The following is a 20,689-nucleotide window of genomic DNA, read 5'->3' as shown; positions in this document are numbered from 1 at the left end:
TAGTGGATTTCAATATCCGAATCCGTATCTAAAATTTCGGATTCAGATTCGGATATCAAATCGAATAATCCGAAATTCCATTTATTTTGTAAATCTCTTTGAACAATCAAATTGTTGGACAAACTTCTAAACTAATCAATAACAAAATATCAATGTAAAATAAATAACAAGATTGTGGTTTATAATTGAGAATTTTTACGGCTTTTATCAACTTTAATATTGTCGTTGCTAACTTCAAAATGGTTAACCTCTTTGAAACAAAATAAAACAACATAAAAAATGGCACAATATGCTTATAGTAATTTATTTTAAAATGATGTCCACAAAGAAGTATAAATTCACACAAAGAGAAAAAAAAATTGTAAAACCTAAAGTGATCCTAAGATGGAGACTTATAGACAGAGGGGCGACAACAACAGAGATAAAAAGACCAAAGAGATGAATAGATTGTTGAAACTTTAAACCATAATTTCATCTTTTTAGTAACAAGATATGAAGTAAATTAAATGAGATAAAAGTGTAATTAAATCTTCAAAATATAAAATCACTTGTTGTCCATGCTACCGTACTTTAAATCGCATCAATTTTCTCAAAAAACTCATAGATATTTTACCAGCGGAAACAAACTAATAATATTAGAATTAAAATCCAAATTGTACAGTATCACCTATAATTGTATAAAAAACGTCATTGATGGAAATAAATTAATGTTGTTCTACTTGGTATTTTGTCGAGCACAAGGTGTGCGGGAAAGAAAAATCCAAATTGGACAATATCACATATAATTGTATGAAATTGCTATAACAAACATCAACTTAATTTGAACGTCAACATGATTAGAACTTTGAATCATGATTATTTTGGATTAAAATTGTGAGTACCTGGAACAATATAGGTATAAAAGGAGCATTTTTTATCGAGGAATACTAGATGATTAACTGAACAAACCGATATGGAAGTAATTCTTTTAATCAATAATCGAGAGAATATCTAGAAGGAATGAATAGAACTTGTGGAGAGAATCGATAGTGGCATTGATGGCGGTGGCAATCGATGATGGTGTATAGAACAAAGAGAGAAAGAGATACAAAGAGATATAAGAAATATAGTGCTGATGAGGGTTCTAAGAATAGAAATTGGACCAGGGATGGCGAATAACCAACGTTACTGATATTTTTCTTCGGTGGTGGTGTAGTCTAGTTGTGAATGGTTTTATAGGTTACAATAACTATATGCTTGCGGAATTTCACTTAACACTCAAGGGCACATGCAACCTAAAGAATCTATGACATACACTTTGAATGCAACATACTATGAACAACAAAAACTAACATGAACCCTAATTGAAAAACTAGTATAATAAAAAACACAAAAATTAGGGTTACATACCTTTGATTTGTTGTAGTAAATAAATCACTTCAGTCATTCCTTTGAAGAGCTTAGAAAGCTAGCATCAAAAATATGATGCCTCTAATGACTCACATGTACACCCTAGAACTAGAAGACAATTGAGGAGAGAGACAGAGAGGAAAATTTCATTCCTAAGATTTACGGGAAGTGCATGAACGAAACTGTGGTCATAAGGGGTCATATTTATAGTTTAGGTAACTTAGGAACCAAGCAAGATTTGAATGGATTCAATCTCAATCCAAATCATTTCATTATATGCATCCAAGAGGCTTCTAGAAACCCCAAGGAGGCTCCTAAAACTGTCCTCCATTGGATGATTCTAGAATTACCTCTTTTGTTCAACTATTAAAAAATTACAATTCACCCATTAAACATTAATTAATTACAATTAACTTCAGATTAATTCTAATTAATTATTAATTAATTCTAATTGATTTCTTATTAATTTATTAACCTTATAAATTAACAAATCAATTGTTTAACTATTGATCTCATATTAATTTATTAATCACATAATAAATTAACAAATAAACTATCTATTTCCAATTGATATATTAATCATATAATATATTAAAAAATCATTACCTCATAATTTTAAATTATTTTATTAATTATCTAATAAATCATTATCTCTCTATAAATGTCTTTCTAATCAAGTTCTAGTTATGAGGGCAACCCAAAAAGGACTTTGCTTTTAATTACAATAATATAACAATTTAGTTACTGGCTTAGAAACTTTAATCCAACAGTCTCCCACTTGGATAAGTCTGTAACTACAATTGCAAGTATAAACCTTGAACTAAACAGTAAAAATTGCTTTCCAAAGCCACTGCCGAACTCTGAATCAAATCAAATGTTGGCCCTAAGATAAGTGATTAGTTATTCCTTCGTTCTACAAGATATCGTATGAACTGAGTCATGGATTAAATGATCAACCCCACGTTCATTTATTTGTTTCCCGATTTCCCAATTTGTGATCAATTTACACTAAAAAAATCAAACGCATCAATTTAGTCTGGACGAGGCGCCAGACTTTCATAGATCAAATCAAATCACCGAGGGGCCTACATATATCGCTTTTCCTGATAAGGAAAAACGAACGAATTAGTTTCACTATATAGTCATACAATTTACGTATCAAATCACACATGGAATCACCTTTATAACATCCAGTTACGAGATGCGTTTGAGCAAACCAATGCACAATTGATCTGTAAACTATGAACTATATATCTCTGCTTTAAGAATAGATGATATTATCGTCTTTGCATTACTTGTGATTGAATCCGTGAAGTAATCTCTAAGTGTGGGTGTATCCAATATTTAAAATTTCTATTTTCAAAGTACTAATGAATATTGTAGCAATTCCAATTGCAATGTCTTAACCTTAATCGAAAATCTACAATCAATTCATGACAATCTTAATTCACTACTTACTTCCAAAATTATGAACGACTGTGATATTTTGAATAATATTTAAATTACTCAGGGAAATAAACATCCAAAGTGAAACACAATAATAAATTAATTAACTATGGCATCATACCCATTTATTATAAATAAATCCCTATTATTTAATCACCATAAAAATTATGAATTTTTTCATTGTATAAAGTTTCAAGTAATCAACTAACCACTTGAATTAAATAACATCAGTCACGCCATGTTGTGAACATGCATACTATTCCTCTCGATAGTCCTTCCTTTGTGTACAGATCGACTAGGCATTACTCCAATGATGCTCATTTCACAATTCCAAATTCTTGTCCTTATTTAAGATGTAGTGGAATTTCATCTTTCATCTTTACATGAATTATCTTTCTTTGATGTCGAGGTTCTAAAGTCAGAGGGATTGAGCCTTTGATATTATAGGATTTTCCACTAGAACTTGTTACTCAGAAATAATTCCATGGTTATGAAGTCTGAAATTCAAGGTATACTCCTTAAACACTTCATTGCATTAAATTTTCCAAATCAAATGAAGATTTTACAAACATCTATGGAAACATTTCCATATTCCCATATGACCAACATTCTGACCAAGAATTATCTCAATCAAGAACGTGTCACCATGGTCTGTCCTAGCAATAACATACTTCCAACTGTCCACAAGGAACCAATTCTTTGGTAAAACCTTAGAACGTTCTTGATAGTTGTTTGACAACTTCAGTCGCAAGCAATTGTAATCCTTTTCACACAATGCTAAAAGAATTTAAAAAATTAGAACAATCAAATATTATAGCATATGTAATCGATCATATATTTGAAGCATATGAGACTCGACTCATTAATACAAGGGGCCAATATCTGTTCAATTCCTTTCTATAATATTTCCATATATAAAATCTCTAATGTTGAAATATTTCAACATGCTATTCATATATGCATTTGACTAAGTTCAATTAAACTATATAATCTAAACCTTTAGATTTGCAATGAAGTATGAGTGCCCTCTCCCTAAAGTCCACTATAGCGAAGCAGTTTCCAACTTTTGCAACATGCAAACTAGAGACATTGTTCCTATGAATAGTATTGTCAACATGCAATACCAGCATAACAATTATGCTCCCACTATCATTGACACATAATCAAAAATCAATTGGACTTCTAGAAATCAATACCTTTTGATTTTTTCATGGAAGTGCAGATTCCTATTTCGTGTTTGCTTCGTCAAGCCTCTAACTAGGCTTCTTAAGCTTATGAAATTTGTCCAGATAGTGTATACATTCAAACTCTTTCAAGACGTGATAAATATATCTCCTAAAAGTCTAAGCAATTCATTGTCATTCCTCACAATTCGAAATATGAAAAAGGATGCCATAATCATATTGTGAATTTGAGAATGCAATTATACAACCAATATCCATATTTTCTCATAATCATTTTCAAGAATTATAGTGAAACCATTTTATCACCTAGATTCGAAGGTGCATACGTTCCCATCCATGTAGATCTATCATTTCCAATATATAGTCATAAGAGAAGGTTTAGGACAAACCAAAATCAAAACCAATTTTCCTTCATGGATTGGACTTTGCTAGTAAATTTTTTTGCCTTCTAGAAGCACAAGAGCCCACCAGTGCTTCCAAGTTGTTAGCAACTTACCCATATTGTACTTTCACTGACTAACATGCTTTGCTTTTGCAGTTAAATGAAGACCATAGAACTCATAAGCATTGCCAACTCAACTGGAGGTGCACAAAAATAAGAATATGTCAATTAAACACAATAGGTTTCAATCTCTGGTCGTGTCCTAGTGATGAATAAAAGGGTTATTGCCATTTGAATCTTGCAAGATCAAGATCAACATGACTTCCACTAACTTCTTGACATGTAACTTTCTCTCGAGGAATATTCCTTGACAAGCTAAAACAAACATTCAAAAGGTCATGTGGAAACACTTCATAGAATAGGAATTAGTTTATTTTTTGTTTCTCGATCAACAAAAAACATCAAAACTCTAACTCTAAATGTGCTAGAGTAAGAAAACATTATTACTCCACATATTACAAGGTGTTATAATGATTCTTAGTTTGAATTGAGTTTCAAGATACTATTCATAGTTACTAGAGCATGGCTCTAAAACTAGATTTGGAATGAAGCATGACTCATCTATGATCATACGATTTCCAACAATGTTCGATTCATCTTCTTAGTCATACAATTACACTAAGATGTTCTTGGAGGATTAATTGTGATACAATTACACAATTACTAAGATGGTCATAAAACATAATACTAAAGCACTTTCCTTTCCATTTAGATTGGAGTATCTTTTATCTTTCTGCCTAATTGATTCTTCTATTAGTTCTGGTACTCTATGAATCTTTTCAAAGTATCAGAATTATTTTTAATCTTATAAAGACAATCATATTTACTGAAACATCAATAAATCATGACGAATAGAGTTCTTGTCCCTTGTGGTGGATCTAACGAGTCCATATCAATATGTACTAGATCCATTAGTATTTCACTTGCCTCACATAAGCATATGAACAATTAATTAAGTAATAATATTCCAATAACAAGATTCTCACGTATTATACAATTCGACTTGTACAACACCAACTATCTGTCCTGTTGGTCATGAAATTTCTTTTCACTTGGTAATTTATGATAATACCACAAGCGATATTATAAGAATCAAATCCATAATTAATATTTCTATTAATCAACACATAACTAACATTTTCAGTAATGCTATTTCAAGGAAATAAGATAAGGAAACTAAGTAAACCAAAACTTAGCTTTAATTGAAATAAAATGAAAATTGGAAGTTGACCTTACAATGCATGAAATGAAAACCATATTTCTAAACATCTTTGAAAAGAGTAACAGCAATCCATTAAATTATCCTAACCCTAGTAGTAGCTCCAAATCCTGACCATCGAACCATGTGACCAGAGTCCATCTCTCACAATCAGATTTAACTCACCTTGCTTAAGTTTCATTCTTTCCTTTAGATCCTGCAATACCATCAAAATGTGATCATCACATCATGCATAAAAGTCTAAAGAATAGGAAGTTATGGAATTATATAATGGATCTACCTGAAGTAGAGTCATACAAATTGACTTTACCATCTTCAAGATCTTTCAGGTAGTTTGGGTAGCTTCGCTTCCAATGTCCCTTCAATTGTCAGTAGAAACAAATGGACTCATTGGGTTCATCATTGGGAACGATCTCAGAATGAGCCTTTCTCTTTACCATACGATCTAATGGTTTGATCTTTTTCGATCCCTTTCGATTGGGAAGATAAATCTTTCCTTGATTACCATTTTCAACATCGAATGAACTTTTGGAATTAGATCCTTTAAGCATTTTTGCTTCAGTTACACTCTTAAGCAACTCTGATTCTATAGTTATCAACATCTCAGCTATATCAATTAGGGTCACATCATGATTCCTCATATGAAAGTTCTTAACGAACTGACCATATGACTCAGGAAGAGAAAGAAGCACCAAATCAATGGCCTACTCCTTTAGGAATATGATACCCATCCTTTCCAACTTGTCAATGTACAAATTCATTTTCAGAATGTGCATACACATAGAAATTCCATCTTCATGTTTACATGCCAATAGAGCTTAAGTAGTTTCATATCTTTAACCTTGAGGAAAACATGACGTTGAGAGAGTCATAAGAGGATGAGGTGAAGAAGTTGAATAGAGACGACAAAGAACATTATTGTCTTGATTTGACATAAAAAATTTGGGAGAAGAGAGAATTCAAGTTAGTTGATTTTAATCCTTAATTATTAACCCAAAATTTAAATTAAGGCTATGATCCATATTTTCGATTCAAACTTTGAAGAGGGATGCTGTAATCAAATTAGAGTCTATTTTAGGTAGGTAGAGTCATCTCACCAATTTCAATAACATGAAACTCCTAAATCTTTTGAGATTCATTGAATCTTATCAAAGACATTTTTATCTCGATTATGCTCTTACTAATTTTGACTGGGATGCTAAGGATTAGAATTAAGATGTGAATAACCATGCAAACTCGCTCAAACACCCTCGATTGATTGATAATCTCCCATTGATGTTCTAGTTAACCACACACGCTTCATCAACAATTATAAACACAAGTGGTTTCATCATCTTGTCTTTATAGTCCCAAATTAGTGTGTCAGTTAACCACACACGCTCCACCAACGACTCATAAAAAACAATGTGTGTTTTCATGGATTAGCATATAATTTCACATTTTTCCTAAAGTAACTAGAGTTGGGATTTGTGTAAAAGGTTTTATTACTTTAACAGAATTATACTTTTAAGAGGTTATGTCATATCAAATCCGTTTGGCTAACGACCATCCACCAAACAAGGGAGCGGTGGGTGAGAGTGGACACTCATTCAATGGTCATTTTATAGGTCGTTTCATTATACCCCCTTATAGTATGGCTTCATGAATGAGACGTACTAGCGATTTGTCTGACTTGTCTTATACATATAATACTAAACGAATTATCGCGCGTTGCGCAGCCTAGATTAAAAATATATTGTTTAAATGTTTAAAAAATATATGTTTAAAATGGTTATGTTATTGACATTAACTTTGATATAATATTTTGAACAATATTATTCATTGACATCAACCAACCTTCCTCATTAATAAAATTAAATATAATTATGTATCTAATATTATTTTTAACAATTGTTTTAATTGATTAATTTAAATTTTTACTTATGTGATTATTTTCTAATTTCAATAATAATGTTCATTTAAAATACAATTTATTTGTTGTTAAGGTTATGTAATTTATAAGTTGATGTTATTATCATTTAAAATTATTGTTCTTTAGTTTTAAACCACTTATTATTATTAATAAGTTAAAGAAGACTTTTAAGAAAAACCTAATATTACTATTAAAATGTGAAACATACACTAAATAATAAACTGATATGATAGACAAGTTACATTTCAAAAGAGACTTGCATGGATAATATGACATATCCATGATTTTTATAATGTTGGGTCAAAATTATGGTTTATACTTTGCTTTTCTGGACAATTGTATTTTTATGTAATATTTTATGAGTTTATGGTCAGGTTTACGGCCAGGTGGGTGTTTACGGCCGTAAACCCATTTACGACCCATGTTTCTCATGTATATATATAGGGTGAGGGGTGTGAGGAAGGAAATAATAGAGAGAGAAGAGAGGAGCTTAAGTGTGTGAAACTTAAGGTGTGTTCTAGAGAGAGAAAGTGAATCTTGTGTAAGGAACTTCAATCATATCATCAATACATTCAAGATTCAAGTTATTCTTCTCCTCATTCTCTTCTATTTCTGATGTTAAAAATGACAATGTTTTTTGTGATTCTTCCGCATCTGCTCCTGTTGAATTAAATTTTTTTGAAGTGTTTGATGAATTATTTGATAATCCTGATGTTTGTGATGCTTCTAATGAAAACACACCAATTCCACAAGTCACACCATCTGATGCACCCTAACTTATCTCACAACCTGTTTCTCACACATGTTCTTGTGAGAAGAGTAAGGGTCTTAGTAAAGAAAATAAATCGATTTTTGTTCAATCAGTCAGTCATCATGAATCGGAAATCGGGAAACAACAAATGGACAGAGAGAGTGATTGATAATCCATGTCTCAGTCCATATGATATATAGAATGGAGGAATATATGATCCCTTATCTAATGGACAAGTCATTGACAAAGGTCAGAGTTCATCGACAAGGTCAGAGTTCGACAGAAGCTTTTGAGAGTTACGATTGCTGATCGGTTCCTGAAGTCATACGCAATAATAGTTTTAGACTTATCCAAGTGAGAGACTGTTGGATTAATGTCTAAGTCCATAACTATAATTGGTAAGACTTGACCCGACCCGGCATGGTCCATTTGGGTTGCATGGCATCATGCATTTGGATAGACTATAATGAGAGAAATAACACTTAAGGTTGGTTAATATATTATAAGTTCTAATATATTAATAAGGTTATTTAATTAGTATTGATCAAGAATTAATTTGGAATTAATTAAGTGATCAAAAGGAGACTAATTAAATATATGGGTTGATTGTGTAAATCATTCATTCTTATATATGTGGGCTTGTGATCCAAGATTCCTTATGTTGGACTAAGTCCATGGGGTGACCCATGGATACTCCATGGAGGTTAAAATCCATGGAGCATAAGGAATGGGTAAAGTTATTAGTTACATGGTGTAACCCTAATAGCCACCATATAAAAGAATCCCATGGCTCAAGAAATCGTGCACTAATGTGTGAGTGTGAGGGCTAGACGATTTCAAGGAGTGTTCAAGTTTCTCTCAAGTTATTCCAAGTGTATTTGGTGTTGTGTGAACCATTTGAGGTGTCACACTTGGGGCACTAGGCACTCAAGCTTCATGAAGACATTCTACATCAAAGAGGTATGTATTCTATCTTGTTATATTTATTATTTTGTATGCTAGATTAGGATAATACCTTGGATGTTCATAATTGTATGTATAATAGAGAAAACATAGATCCAAGGTATTTAGGGTTGCATGTACACTTAGGAGTGTTAGAATGCTCATAACCCAGCAGTAGTATCAGAGCCTAGGCTTGTTTTCTTGTTATACTTGCAAAAGTAGCTGAAAAATCGAGTTGGATGCATATATTCGATTGTTTTGGCTGGAATTGGACTAGGAACATTACCCTAAGATGTTTTTGGACTTATAAACTTGTTTTTGATGTTGTAATGTTCATGCTAATCCAATTTCTAAGATAATTGTCATAATTTCAAGATTTGTATTAGTTTGTATGTTCATGCTAATTTCTTGAAGATTGATGATTTGAATTATCTTGTTCTTACGAGGTTCTTAGATTAATAGAAAATTTGTGTGAAATAGTTGTTTTCAATCCATTTTAATCTAAGAGTTGATTCCAAAGTGTGTTTTTGTAACTTGTCCTCAAGTTATATGAAAAGTCACATTTAAGAATCATAAAACTCATAATAGTTGACAAAGGTTACAAAATGAATAGTCTAGTTCTAATTAAATGGTTTTATGACTCCATAACTTGTCCTCAAGTTATGGAGGTTCAAGAGTCTCTTCATTAAATTAAAAAAAAAGTGTAACCTTAATTAGTTCCATAAGTTACAATAAAAAAAGTTATTTTTTTTATTAATTAGTTTAAAGTCTTCCATAACTTGTCCTCAAGTTATGGAACTTGAAGAGTTTTTTTTTTTTTTTTTTTTTTTTTTTATTTAAAACTACTTTAAACTCATAAGTTATGGAATTAATTAGTTTTGAATAGTTTCAAAACTTGCCCTCAAGTTTTGGAATTTGAAAAGTTTTTACTTATGAATACTTTAATTCCAAGTTAGCCCTTAGAATTTTAAAAGTTAAAATTCAACCCTTATACTTTATAATATTATAAGTTAATAATATTTATATATATGTATAAGAGTAAAGTCAGTCTTACCGTTAGTAGGCCTCATTCACGAAGCCGATCTATAAGGGGGTATAAGGTTACTGCCTATAAAATGGCAGTTTAATGGGTGTCCACTCTCACCCACCGCTTCCTTGACTGGTGGAGGGTCGTTAGCCGAACGGGTAGGATAAAGACTATAATTCTCCTTTCATTAAAAGTATTAATGATAAATACTAAGTAACTAAACTCTTATTAATACCCAATCTTAGTTACTTAGGAAAATGTGAATTTGGTGCTAACCCATGAAATTACACTTTGTACTTTGCTTAAGTCGTTAGTGGAGTGTGTGTGGTTAACCGGCACACTAACCTGGACTTAACAAGGTAGGCAAAGGGTAACTTAATATTTATCATAGTATCGGTGGAGCGTGTGTGGTTAACCGGCACACTGATTAAGGGGTAAATATTAAGGGTACCAAGTGTATTTGCATGGTTATTCACACCTTGTTTTGTGATCCTCGGCATCCCGGTCACAAAACCTGAAGGGCACACTCGAGATTGAAACATGCCTTTGAATAGTTCAATGAATCTCAAAGATCTAGGACTTTCAAATCCAATTAAAACCTAATAAATTATTTCGTTTTTCATGGTGGAAATTGGTGAATCGTCATTCACCTACCTTCAAATATTTTATAGCTTGGATTACGGCATCCATCTTCTAAGTTATAAAATAGTTTGTTGGGTCCTAGCCTTAATATTTCATATCGGGTGTCATATTAAGGACTTTAAATCAACTATCTTGAATATCTCCCAAAAAGATGTCTGGTCTAGACATTTATGATCTTCCCAAATCTCTTGAAACAAGCTTTCCTAAATGAAGATGGTGTCCCATGGATATCATACTTCTTTCACCTCCTCCAATTATTCTCCCTAACCCACAAGTTCCTAAAAGTTTAAGGTCACTCAAGCCCTATTGGCAAGGCAAGGTTTAGGTGTGATCACATCTTGGAGATGTAGTCACATATTGACAAGCCGGGAGAGTTGGGTGTCAAAGTCTTGAGAAAGTTGGTGGCTCAACTACTTTCTAAGTCACATAGTGAGTTCTTTTGGGAATCCTATGAAACAGACTAAGACAAGACCCTTAATGATCTTATCTATTTGCTAAGATCAACTTCCTAAAACGCTATGGACATTGACAATGATGACATTGGATATCCAGTAAAGCTCTCTCTTCCCAATGGTAAAGAGAGAGGCGAAGTCTGAGATAGTCCCATTATCAAGGGTCCACAGGTAACTATTGCCAAAGGAAGGGGCATTGGTTATGAAGCTGCCAAATTTACCTAAGGATGTTAAAGTCAATAAGTAAAGTCCATTGTCTAACTCTATTAAGTACATGCTGATTCTGATCGCGAAGATGGATTTCAATCGCATGGTTCGGTGATCAGAATTTTGGGCTATTACTTAAGAGTTATGATATTTATATTGCTTAGGAATAGATAACAACAAGGTTTTCATATGGATTGTAAGGATAAGTTTTTCCGCAAAGTTTTAAAATAAAAGAAAAAGGTTTTGATTTTATTTATTTTAAGTATCCTTACAATGACATTTGTGAAAAGTTGTTGCTTATAAGATTCCATTGATAGCAATATTGGAAAAATGGATTTGATTCTTTCGGTTGTGGTAGTGTCTAATATTACCAAATAAGGAAAGATTCTCATCACCCAAGGTTCAATTGGACCGAAACTTGGAATCATGCAAGTTGTATAGTATGATGAATGAGAACTTTCAGCTTGGAAAATTAAGACTAATTGCTTATGTGAATAAGGAAAGGACTAAGGGATCGAGTACACATTCTTGTGCATTGGTCAAGTCCACCACAAAAGATCAAGAAGACTATTCGTCATGATTTACTTAAGTTCAGTAAATATGGTTATACTTATAAGTTTAAGTATAAGTCTGTAGCATTGGAGAAGTTTCAATGTGAGACAGAACGAATAAGAAGAATCAAAGTATGGCAGAAAGATAAAAGTTTCTCAAATCTGAAAAGATGGGAGAGTACTTTAGTATCATGTTTATGATCATCTTAATGATTAAGATACCATATCACAATTGGTCCTCTAAAGTCATCTCTTATGACTAAGAAGAGGAGTCATGAATTGTTGAAATGGTTAAATCAAAAAGATGAGTCATACTTCGTTCCAAAACAATTCTTAGAGTCATACTCCAAGATTGTAACTTGAGTGACATATCTTAAAGAGGGTTTGTTAACACTAGTCAAATGTAAGAGTAAAAGGTTATCTACTCTTGTACATTTGAAATTGGTAAGTTGTGATGTTTTGGATAAAACAGAGACCAACTTAGGCCAATTGTGTAAAGTGTTAGTCTTGATAAAGAATCTGCACTATCTCTTGAATATTTGACAAGGGAGTCTTATATGTCAAGAGGACAGTGGGAGTCTTAAAGCTCTTGAAAGTTTCAAGACTTAATCAAGAATAAAACCTAAAGTCCTTCACTAGCACACGACTTGAGGTTTATAACCTATCGTGTTGAAATTTTTGTGCCTATTCAAGTTGGCTTTGCATAGGAGTTCTAAGAGTTCTCAATTGGTTGCACAACTACTTGGAAGCAATTGCAGGCACCTGAGCTGCCAAATGGCAAGAATTTAAGATTGCACAAGTTTAATCAATATGAGTTTGGATTTGTCACTAACCTTGTCTTGTGATTATGGTTTTGACAAATTCACATGGATAAGAACACATACACTATTAAATCTAAGTGTCATAAGGTTTCTCTCCGATTCATGGAAATGATGGTGAGGAAACACTTTCACTAAGTAGATTTTAGCTAGATAGCAATTGTGATATTTGCATTCTCAAAGTCGTTAGTGGAGCGTGTGTGGTTTACCGGCACACTAACATGGACTTGTGAGAAGTGGCAAAGGTCTAAACAATTGAGACTATGATTACGGCATCCCTTTTCATAGTTCTAAAATTGTTTAGACACACATGTGAGCTATCTAAGAGAGGTGTATGATTTTGATAAAGTTTTATCAAAACAATCTAGTATCAGAAATCTGAACTTTGGTAAGAAAGTCAGTTGATTTCTGAGTACATGTCAAAGCTAGTGGGAGCATAAGTGTTATGCTAATAATCATCATGTTAGTGGGAGCATGATAATTATGACAAAGGTTGCAAGTTAGCAATGTTAATTATAGAAAACAAAAGTTTCAATTCGTGAGGTTCCAGGGGTTGAAAAAGTTGTTTTGCTATAATTAAGGGAGATGAAATTATACTTCATTTCAATTCTAAAAGCTTAGATTGAGATTTTAATCGTATTTAATCAAGGGTATATATATATGAATTTCATGTTGGAATGGCTCAACATAAGGAAATTCTATATATGGGTCCATTATTTGCGTTCTAAAATTCGATTATGATTACGGCATCCCTTTTCATAATCTGAATTTTGAGAACTTGGCAAATTGAAATGGAAATATTATAGCAAAAGACTGGTTTAGTCTTTATGTGAGACATCATGAATCGTGTCCCATATGCTTCGGATATAGGATCGATTACATGTGCTATATTCATCCTTTCTAAAATTTTCCAAATGCCTGGGGCATTATGAAGGGAAAAGGTCTAGAATTGGATATGACTAAAATGATTAAGCAATTATCGAGGACAATCTAAGGTTTACCAAAGATTGGTTGCTCAAGGACAGTTGGAAGTATAATGTTAATTCTGGAAGGACCATATTGACATAATCTGTAAGGAGGCAACTCTTGTTCAGAAGTGATAGTCAAAATGGAATATGGAAATGTTTCAAAGTTAGAAATTATTCAATCTGTGTAAGATTAGGAAACTTAATGAAAGAAGGATGTTTCCAAGGAGCTGATCTCCTTTGGAATGCTCTGTAATGATTGTTGTCAAGTCTTTCTGACTTTGTGCATAATCATTAAGAGGATCAATGCATATAAGTTTAGAATCTAACAGATTTCAGTAAATGGCATGAATTTGGAATTCTTGCATTTGCAGTAAGGATTTGGGACTGTGAAAAGAGGATCATTGGAGTGATGTTCAATTGATCTATTTTACAAAGTAAAGATCATAGACAAACATAGTATGCATACTTGGTGTATGGCATGACTAGTGTTTAGAAAACATAGTGTACATGCTTGGAGCATGGGACAACTATTGTTTTAAATTCAAGTATAAAGTTGATAAAACCGAAACAATGAATAATGAGTAATCAGTATGGTGATAAATAAAAGTGTTTATTTATATTCATAGGGTTTGATACCATATTTGATTCATTTATTCTTGTGTTTCACTTTGCATGTTTTGACTTCCAGAATAACTAAGTCGCTCTTCCTGAATGATTAAGTTATTCAAACCATCCACAGTCGGTCATATGTTGGAAGTTGATATGAATCAAGACTGTCATGGGTTGGTTTGTAGAGGTCCAAGTTGGTGGACAAAGTGGTGCTACAACACTCATGAGTGCTCATAAGTTCTGAGTATTGGATTCAACCCGCGCTCATTTGAATCACTTCATGGATTTTATCACGAGTGATCATGAGACGATAATATCTTATATTCTTCAAACCTAGAGATATGAGTTGTTACTATGAGTTGGTTATACATTGATTGCACGAAAACGCATTGGTAACTCGATGTTATAAAACGTGCCTTTGTGTATGATTCAACAAGTAGTAGAACAAGCCATATGAGTTGAAGTTTATCCATTCCTTTTACCTTCGGGATAAAAGCGATATCTGTGGGCCCCTCGATGATTTAAAGATGATACATGTGAGTGCTTGGCCAAGCCAGGACTGATTTGATTTGTTCAATCAGTCAGTCATCATGAATCGGAAATCGGGAAACAACAAATGGACAGAGAGAGTGATTGATAATCCATGTCTCAGTCCATATGATATATAGAATGGAGGAATATATGATCCCTTATCTAATGGACAAGTCATTGACAAAGGTCAGAGTTCATCGACAAGGTCAGAGTTCGACAGAAGCTTTTGAGAGTTACGATTGCTGATCGGTTCCTGAAGTCATACACAATAATAGTTTTAGACTTATCCAAGTGGGAGACTGTTGGATTAATGTCTAAGTCCATAACTATAATTGGTAAGACTTGACCCGACCCGGCATGGTCCATTTGGGTTGCATGGCATCATGCATTTGGATAGACTATAATGAGAGAAATAACACTTAAGGTTGGTTAATATATTATAAGTTCTAATATATTAATAAGGTTATTTAATTAGTATTGATCAAGAATTAATTTGGAATTAATTAAGTGATCAAAAGGAGACTAATTAAATATATGGGTTGATTGTGTAAATCATTCATTCTTATATATGTGGGCTTGTGATCCAAGATTCCTTATGTTGGACTAAGTCCATGGGGTGACCCATGGATACTCCATGGAGGTTAAAATCCATGGAGCATAAGGAATGGGTAAAGTTATTAGTTACATGGTGTAACCCTAATAGCCACCATATAAAAGAATCCCATGGCTCAAGAAATCGTGCACTAATGTGTGAGTGTGAGGGCTAGACGATTTCAAGGAGTGTTCAAGTTTCTCTCAAGTTATTCCAAGTGTATTTGGTGTTGTGTGAACCATTTGAGGTGTCACACTTGGGGCACTAGGCACTCAAGCTTCATGAAGACATTCTACATCAAAGAGGTATGTATTCTATCTTGTTATATTTATTATTTTGTATGCTAGATTAGGATAATACCTTGGATGTTCATAATTGTATGTATAATAGAGAAAACATAGATCCAAGGTATTTAGGGTTGCATGTACACTTACGAGTGTTAGAATGCTCATAACCCAACAGTTAGAACCAGAAGTCAGAGTGGAGATGTCAATACATGTCTTTATTCTTGCTTTATCTCTCAAATAGAGCCCAAGAATGTTGAAATGGCTTTGAATGAGCCCAGCTGGGTAGATGCTATGCATGAAGAGCTAAATCAATTTGAAAAGCTCGGGGTTTGGAAATTGGTTGAGTTACCAAAGGGCAAAAAGTCTCTTGACACACGTTGGGTCTATCGAAACAAGCAGGATGATTCTGGTGTTATAGTGCGAAATAAAGCAAGATTGGTGGTTCGCGGGTTTCGTCAAGTCGAGGGTCTTGATTATACTGAGGTTTATGCTCCAGTGGCTCGCTTGGAGGCTATTCGTATCTTCCTTGCATATGCTTCCTACATGAACTTCATGGTTTACCAAATGGATGTCAAGACAGCCTTCTTGTATGGCAAGGTGAAGGAAGAAATCTACGTTGATCAGCCCCCTGGGTTCGTTAACTCGAAGTTTCCTAATCATGTCTATAAGTTGGACAAGGCGTTGTATGGGTTACATCAAGCTCCTCGAGCGTGGTATGCGACTCTCACAAAGCACTTGCTCGATCATGGATACTCTCGTGGCACTATCGATCAAACTTTATTCATCAAGCATGTTGGAAATGATCATATTCTAGTCCAGATCTACGTTGACGACATTATCTTCGGGTCTACCAGTCCACAGCTATGCAAAGAGCTTGAAGCCGTTATGAAAAAGTGGTTTGAGATGAGTTCATTGGGTGAAATGACCATGTTTCTGGGGCTTCAGGTCAAACAAAATTCAACCGGAATCCTGCTCCATCAAGCTAAGTATGTGGAGGATATTCTTGAGAAGTTCGGGTTTCAAGACGCAAAACCTGCTTCGACGCCGATGGCCGAAAGACCCCTGCTGAATCCAGATACTGATGGCGAATCCGTAGATCAGACACACTACAGATCGATGATCGGATCGTTGATGTATCTTACTGCAAGCCGTCCAGACATCATGTTTGCAGTTTGTCAATGCGCACATTATCAGGCTAATCCTAAACTTTCACATCTTATTGCTGTCAAAAGGATTTTCCGGTATATCAAAGGCAGCCCAAAATTGGGTCTTTGGTATCCGAAAAATTCCGAATTTGATTTATATGCTTTTGCTGACAGTAATTATGGAGGCTGTGAGCTTGACAGGAAATCTACATCAGGAGGGTGTCAATTCCTTGGAGACAGGCTGGTGTCATGGCAGTGCAAGAAACAGCATACCGTCTTAACCTCAACAGCAGAAGCGGAATACGTTGATGCATCTGCTTGTTGCTCTCAAGTTATCTGGATCCAACATCAGCTGTTGGATTACGGTTTGAATTATCTAGAAACCCCCATTTACTGTGATAATGAGGCTGCGATTCAAATTACTAAAAATCCTGTCCAACATTCCAAAACCAAGCACATTGATATCAAAATTCATTTTATCAGAGACTGTTATGAGCGCTCGCTCATCCGGCTGGAACAGGTTCCCTCTGCTAATAATGTGGCGGATCTGTTCACCAAGCCTTTTAACAAAGCTCGATTCGATGTGCTTGTGGGATTTTTTGAAAATGATTCGTTATGAGGATTAAGTTTTTGTTATAGGTTAGGTTAGTTTAAATTTGCGCATTTTAGTGATTTCACTCTCACCCATGCACAAATTTAGGGGGAGAAATAAACAAAAACCAAACAAAAATTGAAAAATTGAAAAATCCAAAAATATTTTGTTTATGTTTTAATTTTTCCAGAAAATATGAAAAATCCAAAAACATTAGAAAATCAGAAAATTCAAAAAAATATGTTGCTAATAGTTTTGCTTGTAGGTGTTGTGACGGGAAGTGATATTATCAAGTGATAACAGACAATCTGAATCTGCGTAACGTACCAAAACTATATTGTTCAAGCTCTTTGTTCGATGCGCTGGTAGGCATGAAAGATTCTAAATGGACTTGACTAGGCAGAGTTGAACTTAAGGAATTCAGAGACTTGACAAATCTTGACCTAGTTAGATCCGTTTAGCCTGACAATACGACGCTCGGATAGGTTGAGCAGTGAGATATACATGGGAATCTACTGGTCACATTAAAAGAACTCGTATCTAGAACTGTGGATTAACTTTTCCTCGATGTGCGGATTCTGTCCTTAATTCCGGTATTAATGGGGTGACTGAGGAATTCCGATAAATTAGGTCTGTAGAAGATTATTTTCTTTCTTTCTGTCTGTTAGTCATATGTTGCCTCCTCTGCGTGATCGAGAGATCCGACCTGGACTGTAACATATGCAACTCTATCTCTCTGCATCTTCCATCTATGCAATTCTTTCTATTTGTTAGCCATATACTGTCTCCTTTGCGTGATTGAAATACATCCGACCTGGTACACAGCATATGCACCATTCTACTTCGCAATCCCTCTAAATCTGGTTAGTCATATGTTTCACCCTCCGCGAGATTGGAAGAGATCCGACCTGGGTGTATAGCATATGCATTCTAAATCTATTTTCTCTCTTAATAATTGTCTGCTCACCCGATGTAAGGAGTATTCTGGAAGTCCTTGATTACTGGAGCATATCAGGAAGCGGGAAACATGTTCTAGTACAATTAAAATTGAACATTTACAGATTGGCTGTAGATCTCGCTGTTTAATTTAGGTGGACAACAATATCCCTGGTCGTCGTCAACTAAATGGTCCCTAGGAAATTTTATCTAATAATAAAGGATCAAAAATGTCTTGTCTTTCTTAGCTTGTCCAAATTTATCATAAATTTTTCGTGTTTAAGTGGACCACAATACCGACGATCGACCAGACAAAGACATGTAGATAAAGGTACCGACAACTGGATTAAGGTTGTCTAACAACTTTGATCCCAGTGTCACAAAATTATATTCAGTGATTTTTGAGATAAATTTTAGTCTGCATTTATATTATTTTTATTTTTAATTTTTAATTTTAATTTTATTTTGTTTTATTTTATTTTTATAATTATCAAAATTTAAATTTTTTTTAAATTCTTAAATTTTAGAATTATTTTTATTTTATTTTACTTTTAGTTTATTTTAATTTTAATTTTAATTTTTAAAATCCTTAAAAATTTATTTTTGAAAAATATTTGGGATTTGGACTGTGCCTTATACTGTGTGGAAGACAGGTAAAATCGAACAGGGTATTTAAGGAGAGCTTACAGCCGAAAACTCTCTCAGCTCTCACTTTTCAATTTCCGGCCGTAAACTCTCTCCCATTCTCTCTCCTCTCGAAAAAAATTTCTCGTGTTTTTGTGAAATCGTTCGGTTCATCTCAAAGGTATAACAAAATCAACCGTGGGAATGTGTTTTGTTCATCAAATCGACGGTTTTTGGGGCTTTAATCGAAGAAAATTAGATTGTCGGCGTTTACGGCTGAAGCTTACGGCCAAGGAGTTTACGGCTGTAAACTCCGTTTGCGACCATGTGTTTACGGCCATGAGTTTACGGCCGTAAACCCAAAATTGACTGTAAACTCCGTTTTGGTCAAAAAAAAAAAAATTAAGGCCAAAATTAAATCGATTAAATAAGAAAACTTAAAACATTAATTGCTCAAATATTTTTGTTTTCTTACTTGGCTTGTTTTAGTGCAGATCAAATAGTAAATTTGAAGTTCGCTGACATGCACAACTTGGCCATCGTACTGGCTGATCCTCCTGCTGTTCATGGAGAATTCAGGTCGATGATCCACAGGCTGAGGGATTGCTGCTTGGCGTCTGCTATTACTGTGAATCCCGTGGTTTTTCAGAATATCATCAGGGAATTCTGGAGGACTGCCAAACTGAAGACAGATAATGATGGAGCAGTTATTGTTGAAGTTGTTGTGAAGGGTTGCAAGATTGCTATTACTGAACAATTCATCAGAGAAGCGTTGCTGATTGATGATCAACCTCGCTTTCCTACTGAGATTGGGATTGAAGATGCCCAGAAGGTTCTTAAGAAGATGGGTTACGAAGGCAACTTCCCTCCCACTGTGAAAAAGCTTCTGCCACCGTACTGGAGATTCTTGGCTCATGTATTTGTGAGCTGCATTTCTGGGAGAAGGTCTGGAGCTGACGAGATTTCTCTAAGGAACACTGGAGCCATTGCTTCTCTTGCTGCCGGAATAGACTTCAATTTCTCGAAGTTCATCTTAGACGAGTTCGTGGTGAACATCAATGCAATAACCCGGGATACTTTCTTGATGTATCCTAGGTTTATCCAACTGTTCATCAATATTCAATTTCCGGAGATGGTCAAGGAGGGAGATACCCTAGATATGAAGTCATTAGGTCCCCATACTGTTGGGCTTATAAAGCAGAATCGCATGGGAAAGGTCATTTTCCAAGGACTGTATCCTCTTGTGAAGTTTGGAAGATTTGCTGAGCTAAATGAAGCATCCGAGTCTCATGGATCTTCTGATAAAGTATCCTCTGAGCCTACTTCTTCAGAAAGGGTGATTTCAGAAGATGATGTTATCACCGTGTCAGATCATGAAGAAAGAGAAGAAACAACAGCTCCAAATGCTTCTGTGGCAGAGGAA

The sequence above is a fragment of the Lactuca virosa genome, chromosome 8 (assembly GCF_052849685.1).
Source record: "Lactuca virosa cultivar CGN04683 chromosome 8, Lactuca_virosa_CGN04683_v6, whole genome shotgun sequence".
Taxonomy (NCBI): domain Eukaryota; kingdom Viridiplantae; phylum Streptophyta; class Magnoliopsida; order Asterales; family Asteraceae; genus Lactuca; species Lactuca virosa.
This window is presented reverse-complemented; position numbering follows the sequence as displayed.